Here is a 17,011-nt window from a genome sequence, read left to right on the forward strand (position 1 = left end):
TATGCTTTATTTATGCAATGAAATACACGTCTCAAAATGGAAGAAACTCACATACATAAATGTTGATGATAAAATAACAAAAGAAGGCACATAGGGTGGTATCACTTACACTAAACAATATATGTTTAGGGATTTCATATATACATGTATTACATATACTATATATATATATATAGCAAAACTATAGTGACAAAAAGAAGGTGCAAAAATTATAAACATGAAAAGCAGAACAATATTACCTCTGAGAAAATATGTTCATTGGCTGGGCATGGTGGCTCACGCCTGTAATCCCAGCACGCCTGTAATTCCCACCTTGGGAAGCTGAGGTGGGTGGATCACCTGAGGTCAGGCGTTCAAGACCAGTCTGCTTAACATGGTGAAACCCCATCTCTACTAAAAATATAAAAAATTAGCCAGGCGTGGTGGTGGGTACCTGTAATCATAGCTACTTGGGAGGCTGAGGCAGGAGAATCACTTGAACTCAGGAGGCAGAAGTTGCAGTGAACCAAGATCACGCCATTGCACTCCAGCCTGGGAAACAAGAGTGAAAATCTGTTAAAAAAAAAAAAAAAAAAAAAAAAAAGGAAGGAAGGAAAGAAAGAAAGAGAGAGAAAGAAAGAAAGAAAGAAAGAAAGAAAGAAAGAAAGAAAGAAAGAAAGAAAGAAAGAAAGAAAGAAAGAAAGAAAGAAAGAAAGGAAGGAAGGAAGGAAGGAAGGAAGGAAGGAAGGAAGGAAGGAAGGAAGGAAGGAAGGAAAGAAAGGAAAGAAAGGAAGAAAGGAAGAAAGGAAGAAAGGAAGAAAGAAAGAAAGAAAGAAAGAAAGAAAGAAAGAAAGAAAGAAAGAAAGAAAGAAAGAAAGAAAGAGAAAGAGGGAAAGAAAATAAGTTCACACATTCACACATTCAAGAGTTAGATAATCTATTTGTTGGGCTGGGTGGCATATATAGATATTTGTTTTATTAATATTTTATGATATGTATATTTGTTGGACATAGAAGCAATATTCAAAGCCTTTCTAACCTAGCCACAGAAAATCAGTGTAAAACAGCACAAGGCATCCTTGGAGATATTGTGGATTCAGTTCCAGATCACCACAATAAAACAAATATTGCAATAAAGCAAGTCACATTAATTTTTTATTTCCCAGTGCATGTAAAAATTATGTTCACACATAATGAGAATACAATATACATAGAGAACTAGAATTAAAAGTGGAGCCTGAAGATGGGACTGAATTGCTTCAATCTCATGACAAAACTTGAATGGATGAGGAGTTGCTTCTTATGGGTTAGCAAAGTGGTTTCTTGAGATGGAATCTACTGGTGAAGATGCTGTGAACATTGTTGAAATGACAACAAAGGATTTAGAATATTCCATAAACTTTATGTACACTTGAATGTATATTTACAGTATACTCACTGAGTATCTGGTAGTCTATTTAGTGTGCAATGGTTTATGTATAAAGAAGTGTACATACCTTAATTTTAAAAATACCTTATTTTTTTAAAATGCTGATGATAATCTAAATCTTCAGTTAGTTTTTGCTGGTGGAGGGTCTTGCCTCCATGTTGATGGCTGCTGACTGATTACGGTGGTGATCGCTGAAGGTTGGGGTGGCTGTGGCAATTACTGAAAAATAAGACAATAATGAAGTTTGCTGCATCCATTAACTCTTCCTTTCACAAAGGATTTCTCTGTAGTATGTGATATTGATGAATAGCGTTTTACCCACAGTAGAACTTCTTTCAAAATTGAAGTACATCCTCTCAAACCCTAATACTGCTTTTTTAACTAAGTTTATGTCATATTCTAAATCCTTTGTTGTCATTTCAACAATGTTCACAGCATCTTCACCAGAAGTGGTTTCTATCTCGAGAAACCACATTGCTGATCCATAAGAAGCAACTCGTCATCCAAATTTTATTATGGGATTGCAACAACTCAGTTACATCTTCAGGCTCCACTTCTAATTCTAGTTCTCTTGCTATTTCCATCCCATAGGCAGTTACTTCCTCCACTGAAGCATTTAACCCCTCAAAGTCATTTATGAAGGTTGGCATCGACTTCTTCCAAACTCCTGTTCATGTTGATATTTTGACCATTTCCCATGAATTGTGAATATTCTTAATGGGATCTAGAATGGTGAATCTTTTCCAGAAGGTTTTCAATTTACTTTGTCCAGATCCATCAGAGGAATTGGTATCTGTCACAGCTATAGCTTCTGAAATGTTTTACTTATTTAATAACACTTGAAAGTTGAAATTCCTCCTTGTCCGTGGACTGCAGAATGCATGTTGTGTTGGAAGAATGACAACAATATTTCTCTCCTTGTAAATCTTCATCAGAGCTCTTGAGTGACCAGGTACACTGTCAACGAGCAGTAATATTTTGACAAGTATCTTTTTTTTTCTAAGTAATACATCTCAACAATGGGCTTAAAATATTCCATAAACCATGCTGTAAACAGATGTACTGTCATCCAGGCTTTGTTGTTTCATTTATAGAGTACACAAGCAGAGTAGATTTAGCATAATTCTAAGAGCTCTGGGATTTTCAGAATGATGAATGAACACTGGCTTCAACATAAAGTCACAAGCTGCATTAGCCCCTAACAAGAGAGTCAGCCTGTCCTTTGAAGTTTGAAAGTCAGGCACTGACTTCTCCTCTCTAGCTAGCAAAGTCCTAGATGGCATCTTCTTCCAATATAACTGTTTTGTCCACATTGAATATCTGTTGTTTAGCCACTTTCATTCTTTATCTTAGCTAGGTCTTGTGGACAACTTCCTGCAACTTCTCCATCAGCACTTGCTGTTTCGCCTTGTACTTTATGTTATGGAGACAACTTCCTTCCTAAAACCTCATGAACCAACCTTTGCTAGCTTCCAACTCTTCTTCTGCAGTTTTCTCACCTCTTTCAGCCTTCATAGAACTGGAGAGAGTTAGGGTCTTGCTCCGCATGAGGCTTTGGCTTAAGGGAATGTTGTGGCTGCTTTAATCTTCTATGCAGACCACTCAAACTTTTTCTCTATCAGCAATAAGGCTGCTTCGCTTTCGTATCGTTCATGTGTTCACTGGGGTAGCACTTTTAGTTTCTTTCAAGAACTTTCCCTTTGCATTCACAACTTGGCTGTTTGGCACAAGAGACCTGGCTTTCAGTCTTTTGACATACCTACTTCACTAAGCTTATTTCTAGCCTTTAACTTCAAGTGAGGGGCACCGCTGGGTGTGGCAATTCACACCTGCAATCCCAGCATTTTAGAAGACCAAGGCAGGAGAATCATTTGAGACAAGAAGTTTGAGATCAGCTTGGGCAACAAAGTGAAACCCTGTGTCTACAAAAAGTTTAAAAATTAGCCAAGGGTGATAGTGCGAGCCTATAGTCCTGGCTACTTGGGAGCCTGAGGCGGGAGGATTGCTTGAACCCAGGATTTCGAGGTTACAGTGAGCCATGATTGTACCACTGCACTTCAGTCTGGGCAACAGAGCAATATACTTGACTCTATAAAAATAAATTTAAAAATAAAGTAAAAGGCATGTGACTCTTCCTTTCAGTTGAACACTTAGAGGCTATTGTTATTAACTGGTCTAATTTTAATATTGTTGTGTCTCAGAGAACAGGGAGGCCCAAGGAGAGCGAGAGAGACAGGGAAAAGGCTGGTTGGTACAGCAGTCAGAACACACACAACATTTATTGATTAAGTTCACTATCTTATAAGGGCACAGTTCATGGCACCCCTAAACCATTCCAGTAGTAGCATTAGAGATCACTGATCACAGATCACCAGAACAGGTGTAATAATAATTTAGAAATATTGCAAGAATTCCACAGAGGCATGGAGTGAGCACATGCTCTTGGAAAACTAGTGCCAATAGACTTGCTCAACACAGGGTTGCCACAAACCTTCAGTTTGTAAAAAACGCAACATCTACGAAGATCAATAAAGCAAAGCTCACTAAAATGAGATATGTGTGTAGTCCTTTTAAATGTTCCTACCATTTTTTTCTCCTCTTTTCTTTTTGGCTATGTTAATTTAAAAAAAAAAACCACACACATATTATAGATCTGAAGTTCATTTGAAATCTCCTTGAAAGAATTGCTTTCGTTTTTATTGTTTCTTCATGGATATCTCTTCTTCTCTGGATAGTAAATAGCTTTCCTGTAGTAACTATTAAAGTATAAAAAGAATAAATAGTAGGGACCAGGACCTGGGTCCAAATCTTAAATTGCTGATCTCACGATTTGTACTTTTATTATGTTTCATTTTCGCTTTTTGACACAGAGCCACCTGCTGGCAAGAGGATGTTAACTTTGAATATATTTTAGCATACAATTGGGTTCAAGTGCACAGGAAAAGTAGCACTGATGAGGCTGCACCTCAAAATGGCTTATAGATTTTACCCATAGTAAGACTGCTAATGATACTAAAAATGTTAAAATGTACCGTGTAGTTGGGGAAGGATTTTTTTTTAAGCTGAGCTTTCTCAAAGATCAAATTAAAATATTGATGAGAAAACCTCATTAAAAGCAAAGAAGTTGAAGACACAGTAGAGAGTAGGGAGAATCCATTATCTAAGGTTCTTTAAAGGCAAGAGTAGGATAATTCCTGCACAAAGGTGGAAAACGAAGACAAGAGAAGGGGATTCTCTGCAGATGCACCAGGTGAGAATGAGAAGAGATAAGCAGAAGATGGTGAGGTAGTGGGAAGCTGATGGTTTTGATTTTATCTGGGCTAAAAGGGAAAATGGATAAAAGCCTAAGGCATAAAGTAGAGCACAGAAAATGTAAAATAGTCCAGCAAATAAGAAAGCAACCTGCTTAGGGAAACACACTAGGGTTTTAGGGCCATGTTGAAAGTCTAGTTGAAGTTCATGATGGTAAATTTCCAGTATTACTGAATGGATATGCCCTATTTTGTGATTTTTCTCCAAAATTCATCTGTTATCCAAGTTAAGATATACAAAAATGAAAGAGTGGGGGTCACACTGCATTAGCTTTTGCTAAACAGGAGAGATAAGACAGTTTATGGCACTGACAAAATTATTCTTAGAATTATGGGCCATGAGCTATAAACTGAATAGGAAGCTAATTAAACACAGGGAGAGGATATAGAAATGGGGACTGGACCCTCATTGAAGGATTGTCAAGGTGGCAGTAGTTAAAGAATCAATCCAGAAAAATGAGACATTATGGTAAGAGTGCTCAATGTCTTAGCCATTTACTTGGAATATTGATAATTTTGTTCTTTTTCATTAAAAGATGTAGAATTTGACCAGGGGAAGAGATAACTGAGAGTAGAAAAGGCCATAAAAGGTGAATTTGGTAAGAAAATGAGAAATCAGAGAATCGAAAGGACACTGTGGATATTGAAACCACCCACAATGATGGCAGGAATTAGAGCAGGGAAAAGACTCTGAATCAAGTGCAAAGCTTTTGACAAGCAAAGAAAAGTAATCAAATGATAGATGACAATGACAAACAAAATTAGCAGGTCATAGAGGTAAAATGGTATAAGCCTTAAAGAAATAGGATTCCTTTTCACAAGAGATTGGGTGAGTCATGATCTGAAAGATGTAATGAGGAGCAGAAAGTTTTCTCATCTTGCATCTAGAGAGCAAAGTCTCTGAGGTTTGAAAGAATCGCATCCACCACTCCACTGGACTGCTGGAGAGCACCAGCCCTGCAGTAAGGCAAGTGAGGGACTCCTTGGAGAGGGGAGTTTGTGCTGCTGATGAAGGAGCAGTTCCAGGGCTCTTCAGCTGGCGAGGTGGGAAGTGGGGATGGAATGGAGGGCAAATAATTTAGCTTCAATAATATGCTTAGTTTATTTGTCTTAGTCGAATAGTCTTCCTCTTTCCTGAAGGATCTTTTCAAATTGAACAACTAAGTTGAGGCTACTTCTATTAAATATTCAGTTACTGAGGCCAGGCGCGGTAGCTTACACCTGTAATCCCAGCACTTTGGGAGGCCGAGACGGGCGGATCACGAGGTCAGGAGATCGAGACCATCCTGGCTAACAGGGTGAAACCCCGTCTCTACTAAAAATACAAAAAAATTAGCCGGGCGTGGTGGCGGGCGCCTGTAGTCCCAGCTACTCGGGAGGCTGAGGTAGCAGAATGGCGTGAACCCGGGAGGCGGAGCTTGCAGTGAGCCAGGATCTCGCCACTGCACTCCAGCCTGGGAAACAGAGCGAGACTGTCTCAAAAAAAATAAATAAATAAAAAATAAAAAATAAAAACACAAAAATAAGCCAGGCGTAGTGGCGGGTGCCTGTAATCCCAGTTACTCAGGAGGCTGAGGCAGGAAAATCACTTGAACCCAGGAGGCGGAGGTTGCAGTGAGCCGAGATTGCACCACTGAGCTCCAGCCTGGGCAACAGAACAAAACCTGGTCTTAAATAAATAAATAAATAAATAAATAAATAAATAAATATTCAGTTACTGAAATAATAATAAGTTGATTGGTAAAATAAGAATGTATTCTCTCTAAAAACTAGTTAGTTCCTACTAAACAATGGGCATAATTATTATCTCAAAGATTGATAATGATGCAATGGAATTTAATCATATACGTGTGCACATGTGTTGCATATATACATATGTGTATGTATACACATACAATATCATTCAAAATAATTGACATTGTTTTCAAAAATAAGTACATATAATAAAATATAAAATAAATAGAAAAATAAAATCAAGGCAAGACAAATAGGATAGTAAGACGAAGGTAAGGGTGAAGTGGATATACTGGAAATCATAAGTTTTTACACAAATGCTGGAATTAAACCACAAATTTTTTGATTGCCTGGAATAAAATATGATGAATTTAATAGTCAGTATCCATGAAATTAAAATATTCTGGTTGCTTAGCAGAAGTACAACTTTTCTTAGCACTGACAATGAAAATGTCTTTCATGGGCCCTCATTAAATGAGAGTCTCATGTAGTTAAGATGTTCAAAATATCCTGAGGATAAAATGCCATAACACAAAAACTTAACCTATATCATGTGACCATTATTGAGGATTTATGAATACAAGTCAAGTTTCTGTCACCAGATAAAAGCAATACCTTGTTTTTGAGGTTCAAGCATTTAGACTGACTTTTCCCAATTGCAGGCAAGTGGATTTTAGCTTTTCAATCAAAATAATTATTTAGCTTTGAGAAAGAAAGAAGAAAAAACAAATAAAATAATGGCGGGGGGATGAGGGAGAGTGAAATCAATACAATAAGTTGAAAAGTTTCTTATAAGGTTTGAATCTTTAAAAATGTGTTGCAATTTAAAACTAGGAAGTATCATCTCCAGATTGATCTATATTTGCAACACTTCCAGTCAAAATCTCAACAGGCTGTTTTGGAGAAATGTACAAGGTGATTCTAAAATCTATATGAAAAAGCAAAATATCTAGAAAATCCAAGACAATTTTGAAAGTGAAGAAAGTGGTCAATTGATTTTTGATAAAGATGCCAAGGATTTCGATAGGAAAACAAATCTTTTCAACAAATATTAACAATAGGATATCAGCATGGAAAAAAAATAAACCTCGACCTTTACCTAACATTCTATTAAAAAATTAACTCAAAAAATTAATTAATTTAAAAAACTAAGCCACAACAGTTTCGGGAGAAAACCCTGAGGTTAGGCAAAGATTTGTTAAGATGCACAGACACCCACCCCTTACACACACACACCACCCCCACGACACACACACAGAGACAAACAACCAAAAAAAGAAAATTGTATTTCATAAAATGTAAATACTTCTAGTCACTTCTGAAAGACTGTTCAGAGATGAAAAGGCAAACCACAGACCGAGGGGAAATATTTGCATAATATATATTTAACAAAGAATTTGTGCTCAGAATATATAAAGAACTTTAATAACTCAATAATAGGACAAACAACTCATTTTTTTAATGGGTAATCAGAATAGGCATTTCACGAAAGAAAATAGAAATGTCCACAAAGCGCTAGAAAAGGTTATCAACATCATTAGTCACTAAAGAAATGCACATTTAAACTACAAACACCCGCTACAATGATTATACTTTAAAAGACTATGAAGTGTTGGTAAGGAAGTGGAACAACTGGAACCCTAATACAGTGCTGATGAGAATGCAAAATGGTAACAGTCAATTTGGAAACCAGTTTGGCAGATTTTTTGAAAGTTAAACATAACATTTGCAATGCAACCAAGAAATTCCACTCCTAGGCATCTACCCAAGAGAAACGAAAACAGGTCCACCCAAAAACTTCTACATGAATGTTCAAAGCAGCATCATCAACAATATCCAAAAAAGGGAAACAACCTAAATGTATTCATCAACTGCCAAATGGAAGAACAAAAATTATGGTACATTATACAATAAGTTACTGCCCAGCAATAAGAAAGAACAGACTACTGTCATACACGACAACATGGATGAATCTCAGAAACTTTATGCTAAGGAAAAAAACCCAGACCAAAAGAAGTACATACCATATGATTCCATTTATATGAAATTCTAGTAAAGGTAAACCTCCAGTGGACAGAAAGTCAATCCATGTTTGCCCGGGTCTGAGAGTGGGGACAGGGAACTCTTGGGTGTAAAGGAAATATTCTAAATTTTTATTGTATCAGTAGTTACATGAGTATATAGTTGCCAAAACTTTCCTTAATCATTCTGGTTAAGAATGATCTCTTTGGATTTCTATAGTTTAATTCTTAAAATATCACCCAAGATATTTTCATCTCATAATTTTCAATGATATTATGTGTAATGTGCATTTTTCTTCTTATTAAATTGAAAAGAACAAGACTAACATTTCATGAGTGCTGTACAAAGTCATGTACTGGGTGCATGATCTCACTTGAGTCCTCACTAGTCAGTGCCTGCCGGGACCCATGCGGGTATTGCCTAATGCTGACTCTCCATCACGACACTCCCATACATTGGAAATCCTCTGTCACTATGCTCTCCCACATGTGTGTCACCTCAACCTGAATTGTCTAATGTTGTTGATTGCTTACTAGATCTCCTTTTCAGAACCTCTTTCTAAATCAGGTTCCTTGGATGCTCACTTTGGAACCCACCCACCTGCCTTTTCTTGATGTGGTAACAGACTAGCTTTGGAGGTAAGAGAACAGAGGGATTGTGTGATACATTTGTGTGTGTGTGTGTGTGTGTGTGTGTGTGTGTCTACGTCTTAGCATACCATCTTGCATATAGTAAGGAAGTGCTCAACATAGTAAATAAATAAACTTTAATTTTTAAAGAAATGCCTTGGCTAAAGACATTTTATTCCTGACTTAAGAAAAACCTTGCATAAATATTCCTGCTATTTTCCAATTACATAAAAAGTCACCAAATATAAAATTCTACGGTTTTTTATATACATTATGCTCAATTGTGAATACTTAGAAAATCATACAGAAATATATAGAAATATCACCACAATTGAACTTATAGAAATGCTGCTTTACATTGTTATTAGAAAAAAAATTGAGATTCAGAAACTTAAAAGTTTATCTCTAGTTATATAAGATTAGACAGGTCATTTAACATTTCTGACTCTGTCTCCTTATTGTAAAATAGAACTAACATCACCTGCTTGTATCAATAGAATTGTTCAAATCAAAGGGCAAAACATAATTTGCAAACTGTAACATGGAACATAAATGTAAGGCACTTGGAGGAAGAGCAATGCTAATAAGCATTTTCTAAACTTTATATGTTTAGAGCATTAACAAGCTGTTTCACTAGCAGAAAAGATTAAGTATGAATAAGTATGAATTCATGGTAATTAACAACCTAAAAATGCAATGAGAAAAGAAATCAAGTAAAGAAAATATACACATACCTACAACGCTAGAAATTGTTTTAATTTTTTTTCTTTTCATCTCCAGACATACATGCTTAGAACCTTCATTTCTTCCATAAAGATTTATGGAACAGCTATGATTTGGAAATTCCAATCATTTATAGTTTGCCTGTCATTCTCACTAACATTATATATATATTATATATTATATGTCATTAAATATATATGTATATTTAATGAAAGTATATTATAACCATGTGGCTGCACAGCATCCAAAGCTTAATCTTCATAAAACCATAAAATGCTTTTGTTTGGGACATTACATTAGTTATTCAGTCCTGTGGTTTGTGATTGGTAGCAAAATAAATATAAATCAATATTTATCAGACACCTTCACTCGCAGCTCTTTGGACCATGTTGTTATGCTTATAGTTTTCTTTAGTGTTATTAGCTCCAAGTCTTCATTATGAAGCACTAAAAACTTTCATTCTTGGCCTGGAGCAGTGGCTCATGCCTGTAATCCTAGCACTTTAGGAGGCCAAGGTGGGCAGATTGCTTGAGCTCATGAGTTCAAGACCAGCCTGAGCAACATGGTGAAACTTCATCTCTATTTTCAAAAGTAAAAGAAATAATCTTTTTTTCTTAATTTAATAAAACTTCAGGATGATCATGACAGATGGGAGGCAGGACTAGATTGCAGCTCTGGCTCTGACTCAGACAGACAGAGCAGCGTGCAGATGCTCGTATTGAGAACTTTAGCTCCAGAATGACTGCAAGAAAAAAAAACAGGAATCGAGAAAACCTGCAGACCCTCTGAAGGAAGTGGACTTCTCCTGCAGGACCCAGGAGACATGCCAAATACAGTGCTGGTATCCACAGCTGAGAGACGGTTCACGTCACAGGACTCTGCGCAAACAGCCGCTAGTACCAGCCTGGAGCCAGGAAGACTCGCTGGGTGGCTAGACCAAGAAGAGAGATAAAAATCACTGCAGCTTGGCTTACAGGAAACCTAATCCACAGGAAAAGGAGGAGAGTGCCACATCAAGGGAGGGAACACCCCATGGGACAAAAGAATCTAAGCAACAGCCTTCAGCCCTATACCTTCCCTCTGACAGAGCCTATCCAAACGAGAAGGAACCAGAAAACCAACCCTGGTAATACGACAAAACAAAGTTCTTTAACACCCCCCAAAAATCACACTAGTTCACCAGCAATGGATGCAAACCAAGAAGAAATAACCGATTTACTTGAAAAAGAATTCAAGAAGTTAGTTATTAAACTAATCAGGGAGGCACCAGAGAAAGGCGAAGCCCAGTGCAAGGAAATTCGAAAAACAATACTAGAAACAAAGGGAGAAATAGTCAAGGAAATAGATAGCATAAAGAAAAACAGCCTGGATGCAGTGGCTCATTCCTGTAATCCTAACACTTTGGGAGGCCGAGGTGGGCGAATCACCTGAGGTCAGGGGTTTGAGAACAGCCTGGCCAACATGACAAAACCCAGTCTCTACCAAGGATACAAAAATTAGCCAGATGTTGTGGCGCACGGTTGTATTCCCAGCTACTCAGGAGGCTGAGGCAGGAGAATCACTTGAACCAAGGAGGCGGAGGTTGCAGTGCACTGGGTCCAACCTGGGCGACAGAGCAAGACTCCGTTTCAAAAAAGGAAAAACAATAACAAAAAGAAGAAAAAACAATAAAAACTTCAGGAAACATTGGACACACTTATAGAACTGCAAAATGCTCTAGAAGTCTCAGCAATAGAATTGAACAAATAGAAGAAAGAAATTCAGAGTTGTTGTTTGTGATTGGTATCAAAATAAATATAAATCAATATTTACATTTGACAAGGTCTTTCAAGACAAGGTCTTTGAATTAAGCCAATCCAACAAACACAAAGGAAAAAGAATAAGAAAATATGAACAAACCCTCCAAGGAATTTGGGATTATGTTAAACAACCAAACCTAAGAATAATTAGCATTCCTGAGGAAGAAGAGAAATATAAAAGTTTGGAAAACATATTTGGGGGAATAATTGAGGAAAACATCCCTGGCCTTGCTAGAGACCTAGACATCCAAATACAAGAAGCACAAAGAACATCTGGGAGATTCATCACAAAAAGACCATCACCTAGGCACATTATCATGTTATCTAAAGTTAAGACAAAGCAAAGAATCTTAGGAGCTGTGAGATAAAAGCACCAGGTAACCTATAAAGGAAAATCTATCAAATTAACAGCAACCAAGTGGAGTGTCAAATCAAGAACTCAATCCCTTTTACAATAGCTGAAAGAAAAAAAAATACTTAGTAATATACCTAACAAAGGAGGTGAAAAATCTCTACAAGGAAAACTACAAGACACTACTGAAAGAAATCATAGATGACACAAACAAATGGAAATACATCCCATGCTCATGAATGGGTAGAATCAATAGTGTAAGAATGACCATACTGCCAAAAGCAATCTACAAATCTGATGCAATTCCCATCAAAGAACCACCATCATTCCTCACAGAATTAGAAAAAACAATTCTAAAATTCATATGGAACCAAAAAAAAAAAAAAAAAAGCCCACATAGCCAAACAAGACTAAGCAAAAAGAACAAGTCTGGAGGCATCACACTACCTGATTTCAAACTATACTGTAAGGCCGTAGTCACCAAAACAGAATGGTACCGGTATAAAAACAGACACACAGACCAATGGAACAGAATAGAGAACCCAGAAATAAACCCAAATGTTTACAGCCAACTGATCTTCAACAAAGCAAACAAAAATATAAAGTGGTGAAAGGACACCCTTTTCAACAAATGGTGCTGGGATAATTGGCTAGCCACATGTAGAAGAATGAAACTGGATCCTCGTCTCTCACCTTATATAAAAATCAGCTCAAGATGGATTAAGGACTTAAATCTAAGACCTGAAACTTTACCAATTCTAGAAGATAACATTGGAAAATCCCTTCTAGACATTGGCATAGGCAAGGATTTTATGACCCCGAACCACAAAGCAAATGCAATAAAAACAAAGATAAATAGCTGGGACTTAATTAAACTAAAGAGCTCTTGCACAGCAAAAGGAACAGTCAGCAGAGTAAACAGACAACCCACAGAGTGGGAGAAAAATCTTCACAATCTATACATCTGACAAAGGACTAGCATCCAGAATCTACAGCAAACTCAAACAAATAGTAAGAAAAAAACAATCCCATCAAAAAATGGGCTAAGGACATGAATAGACAATTCTCAAAAGAAGATATACAGATGGCCAACAAACATATGAAAAAAATGCTCTACGTTACTAATAATCAGGGAAATGCTTATCAAAACCACAATGAAATATCAACTTACTCCTGCAAAAATGACCATAATCAAAAAATTTAAAAATAGTAGATGTTGGTGTGGATGCGATGATCAGGGAACACTCCTACACTGCTGTTGGGAATGTAAACTAGTACAGCCACTGTGGAAAACAGTATGGAGATTACCGAAGAACTAAAGTAGAACCACCATTTGATCCAACAATCCCACTCCACTACTGGGTATCTACCTAGAGGAAAAGAAGTCATTATACAAAAAAGGATACTTGCACACACACGTTTATAGCAGCACAGTTCGCAATTACAAAATCATGGAACCAACCCAAATGCCCATCAATCAACCAGTGGATAAAGAAATTGCGATATATATATATGATGGAATACTACTCAGCCATAAAAGGAATGAATGAATGGCATTTGCAGTGACCTGGGTGAGATTGGAGACTATTATTCTTTTTATTTATTTTTATTTTTATTTTTTGAGAGAGTCTCGCTCTGTCACCCAGGCTGGAGTGCAATGGCACAATCTCAGCTCACTGCAACTTCTGCCTCCCAGGTTCAAGTGATTCTTCCACCTCAGTCTCCTGAGTAGCTGGGATTACAGGCACCCGTCATCATGCCCAGCTAATTTTTGTACTTTTGTAGAGACGGGGTTGCACCATGTTGGCCAGGCTGTTCTTGAACTTCCGATCTCAGGTGATCCACCCACCTCAGCCTCCCAAAGGGCTGGGATTACAGGCATGAGCCAAAATGCCCAGTCAGAGACTATTATTTTAAGTTAAGTAACTCAGGAATGGAAAACTAAACACCGTATGTTCTCATTGATATGTGGGAGCTAAGCTATAACGATGCAAAGACATAAGAATGATACAATGGACTTCGGGGACTTGTGGGGAAGGGTGGGAGTGGGATGAGGGATAAGAGACTACAAATAACCTAATACCATAAAAATCCTAGAGGAAAACCTAGGTAGTACCATTCAGGACATAGGCATGGGCAAAGACTTCATGTCTAAAACGCCAAAAGCAACAGCAGCAAAAGCCAAAATTGACAAATGGGATCTAATTAAACTAAAGAGCTTCTGCACAGCAAAAGAAACTACCATCAGAGTGAACAGGCAACCTACAGAATGGGAGAACATTTTTGCAATCTTCTCATCTGACAAAGGGCTAATATCCAGAACCTACAAAGAACTCCAACAAATTTACAAGAAAAAAACAAACAACCCCATCAAAAAGTGGGCAAAGGATATGAACAGACATTTCTCAAAAGAAGACATTCATGTAGCCAACAGACACATGAAAAAATGCTCATCATCACTGGCCATCAGAGAAATGCAAATCAAAACCACAATGAGATACCATCTCACACCAGTTAGAATGGCAAACATTAAAAAGTCAGGAAACAACAGGTCCTAGAGAGGATGTGGAGAAATAGGAACACTTTTACACTGTTGGTGGGATTGTAAACTAGTTCAACCATTATGGAAAACAGTATGGCGATTCCTCAAGGATCTAGAACTAGATGTACCATATGACCTAGCCATCCCATTACTGGGTATATACCCAAAGGATTATAAATTATGCTGCTATAAAGACACATGCACACGTATGTTTATTGCAGCACTATTCACAATAGCAAAGACTTGGAATCAACCCAAATGTCCATCAGTGACAGATTGGATTAAGAAAATGTGGCACATATACACCATGGAATACTATGCAGCCATCAAAAAGGATGAGTTTGTGTCCTTTGTAGGGACATGGATGCAGCTGGAAACCATCATTCTTAGCAAACTATCACAAGAACAGAAAACCAAACACCGCATGTTCTCACTCATAGGTGGGAACTGAACAATGAGATCACTTGGACTAGGGAAGGGGAACATCACACACCGGGGCCTATCATGGGGAGGGGGTAGGGGGGAGGGATTGCATTGGGAGTTATACCTGATGTAAATGACGAGTTGATGGGTGCAGCACACCAACATGGCACAAGTATACATATGTAACAAACCTGCACGTTATGCACATGTACCCTACAACTTAAAGTATAATAATAATAAATAAATTAAAAAATAAAATAAAATAAAATAAAGTAGTTTAAACACTAAAAAAAAAAAAAAAAAAAGAGACTACAAATAGAGTGGAGTGTATACTGCTGGGGTGATGGGTGCACCAAAATTTCACAAATTACCACTAAAGAACTTACTCAAGTAACCAAATACCACCTGTATCCCAATAACCTATGGAAAAATTTAAAAATTAAGTAAAAATAAACTTTATTCTTAAACTTAGGTTTTTAAAGATTTCCTTAAGATGTCTAAATATCCAAATATTATCTATATTTTAACTAAGATTTAGTCGGGAAAATATATTAAATGGTGATTGTATTTTGAAACACAATTGATCAAAGAAAGTTATTTTTCCAAAATATTATTTGGATTCATGCTTTGAACAAAGTTTTCTGTATTAAAACAGTAAAGATTTGGGACTTACAATAGTATTTAACATCATTTAAAATCTACAATTTTTCATTTCTGATTTTGGTTACAGTTGGAGAGAAGAAAATATAAAAACAGCTATTGAAGTTTAGTTTTTCCATATTACTTGGAAAACATGAGGCGTATAATTATAACTTTGGATATATTATAGTCCATTTTCAGAATCTTTCAGATATTATTCTGCCATATGAAGTAAATCACTCATAAAAATATTCAAGCCACAATGTTTTCTATGACAAAAGATGGAGCTGACATCTTGCTGTAATCTTACCTAGCATACCCAATATTACATGTAATATTTTGGATAGAAGGCACAGAAATAAAGTTTCCTCATGTTCTAGGCATTATGTTCTTTGATGAAGATCCTCTTGTTCCTCAAAGTTAAGCCTCATTAGAAGATACTCTATCCTGGTTTGAACCCTTGCTGTTTGTTCTGCAGCTCTGGTAGCTTGTCCCAATCATCCAGCGTGGTATTGGCAAATGAACACAATTACCCTTCTCAACACATCATGTCTTTTGCAGAGAATAGTTGTCTAATCAGTCATATTCTTGGAACCAGAGAAGATGCAGGTGTTTTCCAGGAATTATGCCTTTAAGTAGATTTATTTTTTCAAGAAACTGAATTATATTTCTCTTTTGGAAGCTTGCTCACAAAATGAAACTCATGAGTCCTCTTTTTATTTTCAAAACAAAGGTTTACATTTCCATGAGTTAGTATTGATTTAAAACATTTTATCTAAATGGAAGTAATAGAATATTTTTCTAACTCATATCTGTACATATCTCTATCGAAGTTAACAACTTGGTTTCTTCTTCAAAATTTAAACCTTTTGTAGAAAACCTATTCCAAGAGAAAACACAGAAATTTTGGAAGAATATAACAAAATTACAGAAAGATAATACAAACTCCACTTGGTGAGTTCTAGGTAGAATAAGATGAACATGATATAAGAAAGTAGAAAGATTAGGCTGGGCGTGGTGGCTCACACCTGTAATCCCAGCACTTCGGTATGCTCAGGCAGGTGGACCACGTGAAGTCAGGGGTTCGAGACCAGCCTGGCCAACATGGTGAAACCCCACCTCTACTAAAAACATAAAAATTAGCCGATCATGGTGGTGCACACCTGTAATCCCCAGGTACTCAGGAGGCTGAGGCAGAGAGCTTGATCCTGGGAGGCAGAGGTTGCAGTGAATGCCAAGATCGAAACTGAGCCACTGCATTCCAGCCTGGGTGACAAAGCGACTCTGTCCTATTTCTAGGAAGAGTCATTCATTGTTCCTCACATATTTAAATTTCAAAATGCAGGCAATCTGTATTACTAGAATTTCAATTTTAGTAATGGGAAAACAAAAATACCTTAAAACTTAAAATCACAGACACACACACAAA

The sequence above is a fragment of the Macaca fascicularis genome, chromosome 5 (genome assembly GCF_037993035.2).
Source record: "Macaca fascicularis isolate 582-1 chromosome 5, T2T-MFA8v1.1".
Classification (NCBI taxonomy): domain Eukaryota; kingdom Metazoa; phylum Chordata; class Mammalia; order Primates; family Cercopithecidae; genus Macaca; species Macaca fascicularis.